This window comes from Tachypleus tridentatus, chromosome 8 (genome assembly GCF_004210375.1).
Source record: "Tachypleus tridentatus isolate NWPU-2018 chromosome 8, ASM421037v1, whole genome shotgun sequence".
NCBI classification, from domain to species: domain Eukaryota; kingdom Metazoa; phylum Arthropoda; class Merostomata; order Xiphosura; family Limulidae; genus Tachypleus; species Tachypleus tridentatus.
In genome coordinates, this window is record NC_134832.1 from 56366886 (window position 1) to 56373902 (window position 7017).

General features: G+C 35.3%; 1 protein-coding gene across 2 annotated transcripts in view; it reads right to left on the bottom strand.

Annotated features, from left to right (window-relative positions):
* The window catches only part of LOC143222430 (uncharacterized), a 38968-nt gene extending 33773 nt beyond the window's left edge, over positions 1–5195 (bottom strand). The window contains exon 1 of one of the 2 annotated variants that reach the window (XM_076448937.1): positions 4990–5195. The gene's annotated coding sequence lies outside the window, so the exon portion shown is untranslated. The remainder of the gene's footprint in view (positions 1–4989) is intronic. The other variant, XM_076448935.1, reaches the window with a different exon arrangement.
* Between the last annotated feature and the right edge of the window lie 1822 nt (positions 5196–7017).

A 7017-nucleotide genomic window follows, 5' to 3' on the forward strand; every position in this document is an offset into this window, starting at 1 on the left:
TTTAGCCTCTTTACTTCCTTCCTGGTTATTCTAAAAAAGTATTTATGTTAATATACTTCAGAAAATACGTTTCTGTCACGGAAGAAATAAAACGAGAGAGACTTTCCGCAGCATCAAATGAATAATAACTATTACTATATCGACAGAGAAAAGAAAGGGAAAAATATATACATATTCGTAGTTTTAGAGCAATAATATATCATAAGGTGGCAGAGAGGCCATACTCTAAAATTACTTAAACCAAATTCTTGAAACAGTTAGCACGCAAATGTCACGCGCATATATTCAGGAGTTTACATGTTCTCGTGACCTAAATCAAAACAGAATAATCTCAGCATAAGACAGGACTTTTTTTTTTTTTTTACTTTGTGTAAATGCTTTTAAAGGTTTTAAATTAATGACCAATGAGGCCATAGAAAGAACGAAGGTATTGTTATGACAAAGCTAAGATGTGTGTGTTAAGAGCTTTCTGGAGCCGCAGTGCAAAGAAATAACCAATCAGTGAGGGAGTTATAATATGATGGTTAATCCCACTATTCGTTGGTAAAAAAGCAACCTAAAAGTTGGCGGTGGGTAATGATGACTAGATGCCTTCCCTCTATTCTTGCACTGCTAAATTTCAAACGGCTAGCGCAGATAGTCCTCGTGTAACTTCGCGACATTCAAAAACCAACCAACAAACAAACACCCTTCCCTAGCTTTATTCTGAAACTTAGATCTACTTTCAAAATAATTTCATTGTAAACCATTCTAAGGCTTTTCAAAAACATACAGGGTTATTATGAAAAATGTCATTCCAAAGGTCAAGGTTTCAAAAACATTTTCTAAGCTGTAAGTCAGATCCATCGTCAATATTGATTATTTATATCGTTAAAGTTTGTTTGCTTTCAGTTTTTTAACCTCGCGCAAAGATACACGAGGGCTATCTGCGCTATCCCTTCCTAATTTAGCAGTGTAAGACTAGAGGAAAGGAAGCTAGTCATCACCACCTACCGCTCACTTTTGGGCTACTCTTTTACCAATGAATAGTAGGATTGACCGATACTTTATAACGCCCTCACGGCTGAAAGGGCGAGCATGTTTAATGTGACAGGGATTCGAACCCGCGACCCTCAGATTACGAATCGAATGCCTTAACCCGCCGGGCCATAAGGTTAAAGGTTCATAATTATTAGCAATACATATTTTAAAGAACTGGAACGACTTGTAAAATGAAATTAAAAATAGAATTATACTTAACTGTATGTTTTTAACAGTTGGGATCTTTGTATCGCGATGGTTAAACTGTTTATGTGTACATTACTGTGCATATATATTAGAATACTCCATTATTCCTGTGGTTAGAATTTGTTTGCGTACGAAACAAACCCAGAACTTAAAATGCTGCAAAAAAAACACAACACCAAAAATAGGTAAAATACTTGTTCACTTTATTCGTGAGTTTAAAATACTACATATTTAATTTATTTAAAATTTAAAAGAGAATAATATATAACCACAAATTATAAAGTACAGTAGAATTTATTCAGTTGTTCAAAATGTCTGATCTAAATACAAAGCGGTGCAGCATTATTGCATATCATCGTCTTTAGTTTTTCTACAACGAGTCATTACTAAACCCTCCAGCAGTACATTCATAGTACCCGTAGTCTGGTCCGGCATGGCCAAGCGTGTTAACCAAACATGCTCGCCCTTTCAGCCGTGGGGCGTTATAATGTGACGGTCAATTCCACTATTCGTTGGTAAAAGAGTAGCCCAAGAGTTGGCGGTGGGTGGTGATGACTAGCTGCCTTCCCTCTGGTCTTACACTGCTAAATTAGGGACGGCTAGCTCAGATAGCCCTCGTGTAGATTTGTGCGAAATTCAAAACAAACAAACAAACAAAAGTACCCGTAGTGAACAGAGCATAGATAGCCCTTCATGTAGGTTTGTATTTAATAAAAACAACAACAATATTAATGACAAAAATTTAGATTTTTCATGTAAGTAAATGTTTGTATCAGTAAGGGACTGACTTTTCTTCTTCAAAAATATAGTTTAGAAAAGTCAGTATAGTGTGTTATGATCATTAAAATGACGTAGCGGAGAGGTATTAATACATTTTTGGAGTCAAATTTTCACGTGATGACAGTAAGAGTTTAAGAAGAAACAAAAACGCCAAGTATCGTAAAAAACACATCGGACAGATAGAATCAGTCCATTCGAAAAACACAGGGGATTGAGAAAACAGCTCATTCAAAGACATGTTAGTCATATAAAAATCTATTTCCTGAGAAATCAAAGTAAAACTAGTAAAGAGTATTTTGCTGGTTTTTATTGGTTGTTTAGACAAAAGATTAATAACGAATCTTAGTTGAACTTCCTGTTGTGGAAACACAAGTATAGAGGATGACGTTTCGAAAGTCTTCTGCCTTTCTACAACAGGCAGTTGCAGTCCGTTCAATTAAGTTTCACAGTTGCTGATGATGTTAACAAGTCAGGAACAGGTGAAGTTCAAAGATGTACATTCCCCAGAATGTTGCAAAAATGTGGCCTTTAGGAAAGAGAAACGAAAAAGCCCTTAATGCGCAAACAGAAAAGTTTTTTTGAATTTTCGCGCAAAGCTCCTCGAGGGCTATCTGTGCTAGCCGTCCTTAATTTTGCAGTGTAAGACTAGAGGGAAGGCTGCTAGTTATCACCACCCACCGCCAACTCTTGGGCTACTCTTTTACCAACGAATAGTGGGATTGACCGTTACATTATAACGCTCCCACAGCTGGGAGGGCGAGCATTTTTGGTGCGAGCGGGATTCGATCCCGCGACCCTCGGATTACGAGCCTAACGCCTTAACACGTTTGGGCATGCCGGGCCGCAAACACAATAGAGCAAATGAATTATCTTTTGCCAAGGAACATATTTAGAACAGTGATACAAGTTGTTTTGGACAGACGAGTCTAAATTTAGCTCTTTAGTTCCAACTGACACATATATTTCAATCGAAAATTCAGTGACTGATTTCAATGCCTTATGCCAACATTCAAACATGAGGGAGGCTGTATAATTGTTGGGGTTACAATATCTGCGAACAGTGTTTTGTTCTTCACGGAACTGATGGAATTTTGGATCAGCGTAAATACCAAAATAAATATTAGTTCTAATCCTTCTGACAGAAAGCTCCGGAGATCTCCAGCGGACTAAACGACTACCACAAAGTTCAGGCCTTAATTCACTTGGACTAATCTGGATTTTACTGAAGTCTGTGCTTGATAAAAGTATTAACTTTACGAGAGAAAGTAACTTTACCTTGCTTCAAGGTAAATGGAACCCAATTACACCAAATAGTTCAATAAGAGACATATAAACGATGGTGCAAAGATGCCAAACTGTTATTGATGACAAAAGGTGCCACTCTACATATCATTGACGAACATTAAGAAACGGAGGTGACATGATAAAATCATGACCACTGTTGCAAATCTATATGTACTCAGGATAAAAATTTTGTAAAATTGGGAGTTGCACATCATATAATAAAAAGGTTTATCCAGTATCATTCAAGCAAGAGTTTGAACATAAAATGTGCAATTTAAAAAATACATGCACAACTTTAAGAATCTGAAAGGAAAACAAATCATTAAAGGCACTGTTGTGTACTAACGCTGTTATGGTTCTTGTGATATTAATTTGCAATAATTACAATTTAATTGCTATAGCAAATCATTTGCTATCTTATGTACCAAACTCATAAACAGTTGAAGTGTTCTAATAAACTGCGTACTAGAGTAAATGTCACTGAGATATGGCTAAACTGGTGTTAAATCTATCATCCTTAATACTTTACTACTATGGTACATCTGAATCGATATTTTGTTGTTGGACAAACAACAACTGAATACTGCTTTTTTAACTTAAAAATATATCAATAAAAATCAACTATTAGCATAAAAATAAGAAGTTTGCGTACGAATAAGTATAGATCATACTTCTAAAGCAAAATTTTATTTTGAATAATTGCGCAATGTTACACAGGGATTACCAATTCTAACCTTCCCGAATTTTGAATTGATGAGACCAAAAAGAAACCAGATAGTCAACAGCGCCTCCTGGGTTACTATAATCAAATACTAGGATTTAGCTGTCATTGTAGTAATGCACACAAACATACATCCTTAACAAATAGATACGAACTATGGACTTTCACCATCACATCATGTCGCATTAATTACTAGGCCACACCCGGACCTATGTAGAATGTACGATATCAAAACTTCTTTACACAAACGTATTTTTCAAACTAAAATATACCTGTATTAAAACAGTTGACAAATGTGCAGGTAATATCTAAGTTAAAAGAACATTTTGAACAAATTTATTACAAATCTAACGGTTTATAAGATTACTGATCAATGGGTTGTTGTTGTTTTGAATTAAGCACAAAGCTACACAATGGGCTATCTGTGCTCTGCCCACCACAGGTATCGAAACCCGGTTTTTAGCGTTGTAAGTCCGCAGACATACTGCTGAGCCCCTGGTGGACTAGGTTCAAAGGGTTATCAATGAGGTACAACAAAAATTAGCACAAAAAATGACAAAAGTGCAAACATAATAATAAAAATACACGATTAAAGTGGATGTCTGAAACACATGAAAAAACCAAATCAACCGAAACGATCACTACTGACAGTCACTAGTGTCTGAATTTACAAACAATTTATTTCAGTGTTTACGCTTTCCTTTCGCCCCCCCCCGCTAGTACAGCGGTATGTCTACGGATTTACAACGCTAAAATCAAGGGTTCGATTCCCCGCGGTGGGCTCAGTAGATAACCTGATGTGGCTTTGCTATAAGAAAATACACATGCTTTCCTTTCAGCAGCGGCGGTATAAAAAATTTAAACATACTTGGTTAACTTGTCTCTAAACATTATGACAGTTCATAATGACTTTTCTGTTACATAAATTTATTCTTTTGAGTGATATGAATAAAAAGTTTTAAATCTTCAAGACTTACCTAAGTACATATTTCTAAACAAGCCACGTTGTCTTCTCTTTCGTTGCTTAGCATTATCGACTGTTGACGAACCGCATTCGAATGGCATCAGTAGTCGACAGGTGGCTTGCGCTGTTGCCAAGCGACGACATTGAACTTGCATTTCTGACTTGGAAAATAACGTTCTATACCCTATATTTATTATAGTCCATCTAGAATTATTCAGTATTAAAATCAGAAGTTAAGTATAACTTGTCTGACAATAAGGTAAGCCTAATCACAGTTTATAAAAATATTATAATAAATACAGCAAATAATAAGCCTGCTCTTTCGCAGAGTATCAATGGTTCCAAATACTTGTTTACCAAAACACCTTGGCATGCAAGACAAAGAATAATAGTTTTAAAATATTTCTTTTAAAACTAAACTAATAAGTTGCCAATAAAACATGTAACTAACAGTGCTTTTATATACTCATTCTATATTTAAAAACTTTAGTGAATTGAAGGAACAGTTTTGTTTGTTTTTTGTTTACTATTTATTTTCTTTTTGGAAGGAATGTAACGACTTACAATGAGAGGTTTGTGCGATTTGTGAGACCTCTTTCGGTAAACTTTTTGCGTAAATCTCAGAAGATAGGTTGTAATAAGTGTCGAAAAGAAAAAATTTACCTAAATATTTGATACCAACAGCAGTTAGAAAATGTGGAATTAGGAGTAGATGTACAGAACGGTGTTAAAAGTGAGGGCAGACGAGTTTAAAAGTTCTATACAGTTTTTGAATTGAAAACGCATTTTCATAAATTCATAAGCATGTTTTAAAGTGGGATTAGTACATTTATTTTGCCTTCATTTCGATTACAAATTTCCATACTTGAATATTAATTTCACTTAGTAATTCTATTTACTGTTCATCGCAATATTTGTCAGTTCAAGCTTATCTTTTGTCAAATATTCACAGTTTTCTGTCTTTTATGCTTCGAATAAAAAAAGTTTTCATTTTTGATTTAGAAAACGTGTTCGCTTATTATTTAGCAAAACCACACAATGGGCAAAATGTGCTATGCTCATGCGATTACATAAACCGTATTTTTTGCGGTATAAGCACTTAAGGCTTAACGCTGAAATGCTAGTTAGCTATTTTCAGAAGGAAGTCCTTATTATTTTCTATGTTCTATTTATTTTTAATAGTGTGTGGTCTAAGTACAGCCTTGATGCTAATATTTTTCTTAAATTGACCAAGTCCACCAATGTCTTCCAAAAAGTGGGTCATCCATGTAATGAAGTAGGTATCAACTTCGCAATTCATTAACGCATAAGAAAATTTCATTTGTGTACATACTGAAAATTTGGAAAAATGTGATGTGTAAACCAATCTGATTGAATCCAGTTTGATCGAAACACCTAAGCTGTCACTGATAAAATGTACATCTCGGTCGTCTCCTCTGAGTCTTCCCCCCTTATTTATTTCTATTCTTGTTGAAAAAAAATGTAGTAATGTCTTTGAATATTAACTATTTCTTAAATGCCTTGGTACCTTTGTGTTTTCCGCCATTTTCAATCATCGGCATCCGATAATGTCAAAGGAATCTCCAACAAAAAAAAAATGGCGTCATAACGCAACGAATCAAGTTTCTTTGCATATCCAAATGAGCTAAGTACTGATCGACATTTTCCGGTTACGATCGCAATCTATCGTTACGAAATAATTCATAATATATTTCGAAGGGCGGGAGAACACAAACGATTGGTTTAGCTGTTGTAATGAAGCGCAAAGCTACACGATGGGCAATCTATGTTCTTCCCACCACAGATATCAAAACCCTGTTTCTAGAGCTGTAAGTCGAAAGACATGACGCTGCGCCATTGCTAGGCGCACACAAACAATTAATATATGTACTTTTTTTTTTTTTTTTTTGTTGTTGCTCGAACTAGTACGCCGGCGAAAGATTACTTCGCGCCAGTGGTAATCAAATTAGCGTTAATATGCAAAGTACGAGTCCTAGAAGCAGTGTTGTAAGTACATTTAGGGCGAGTAAACCTCATAATT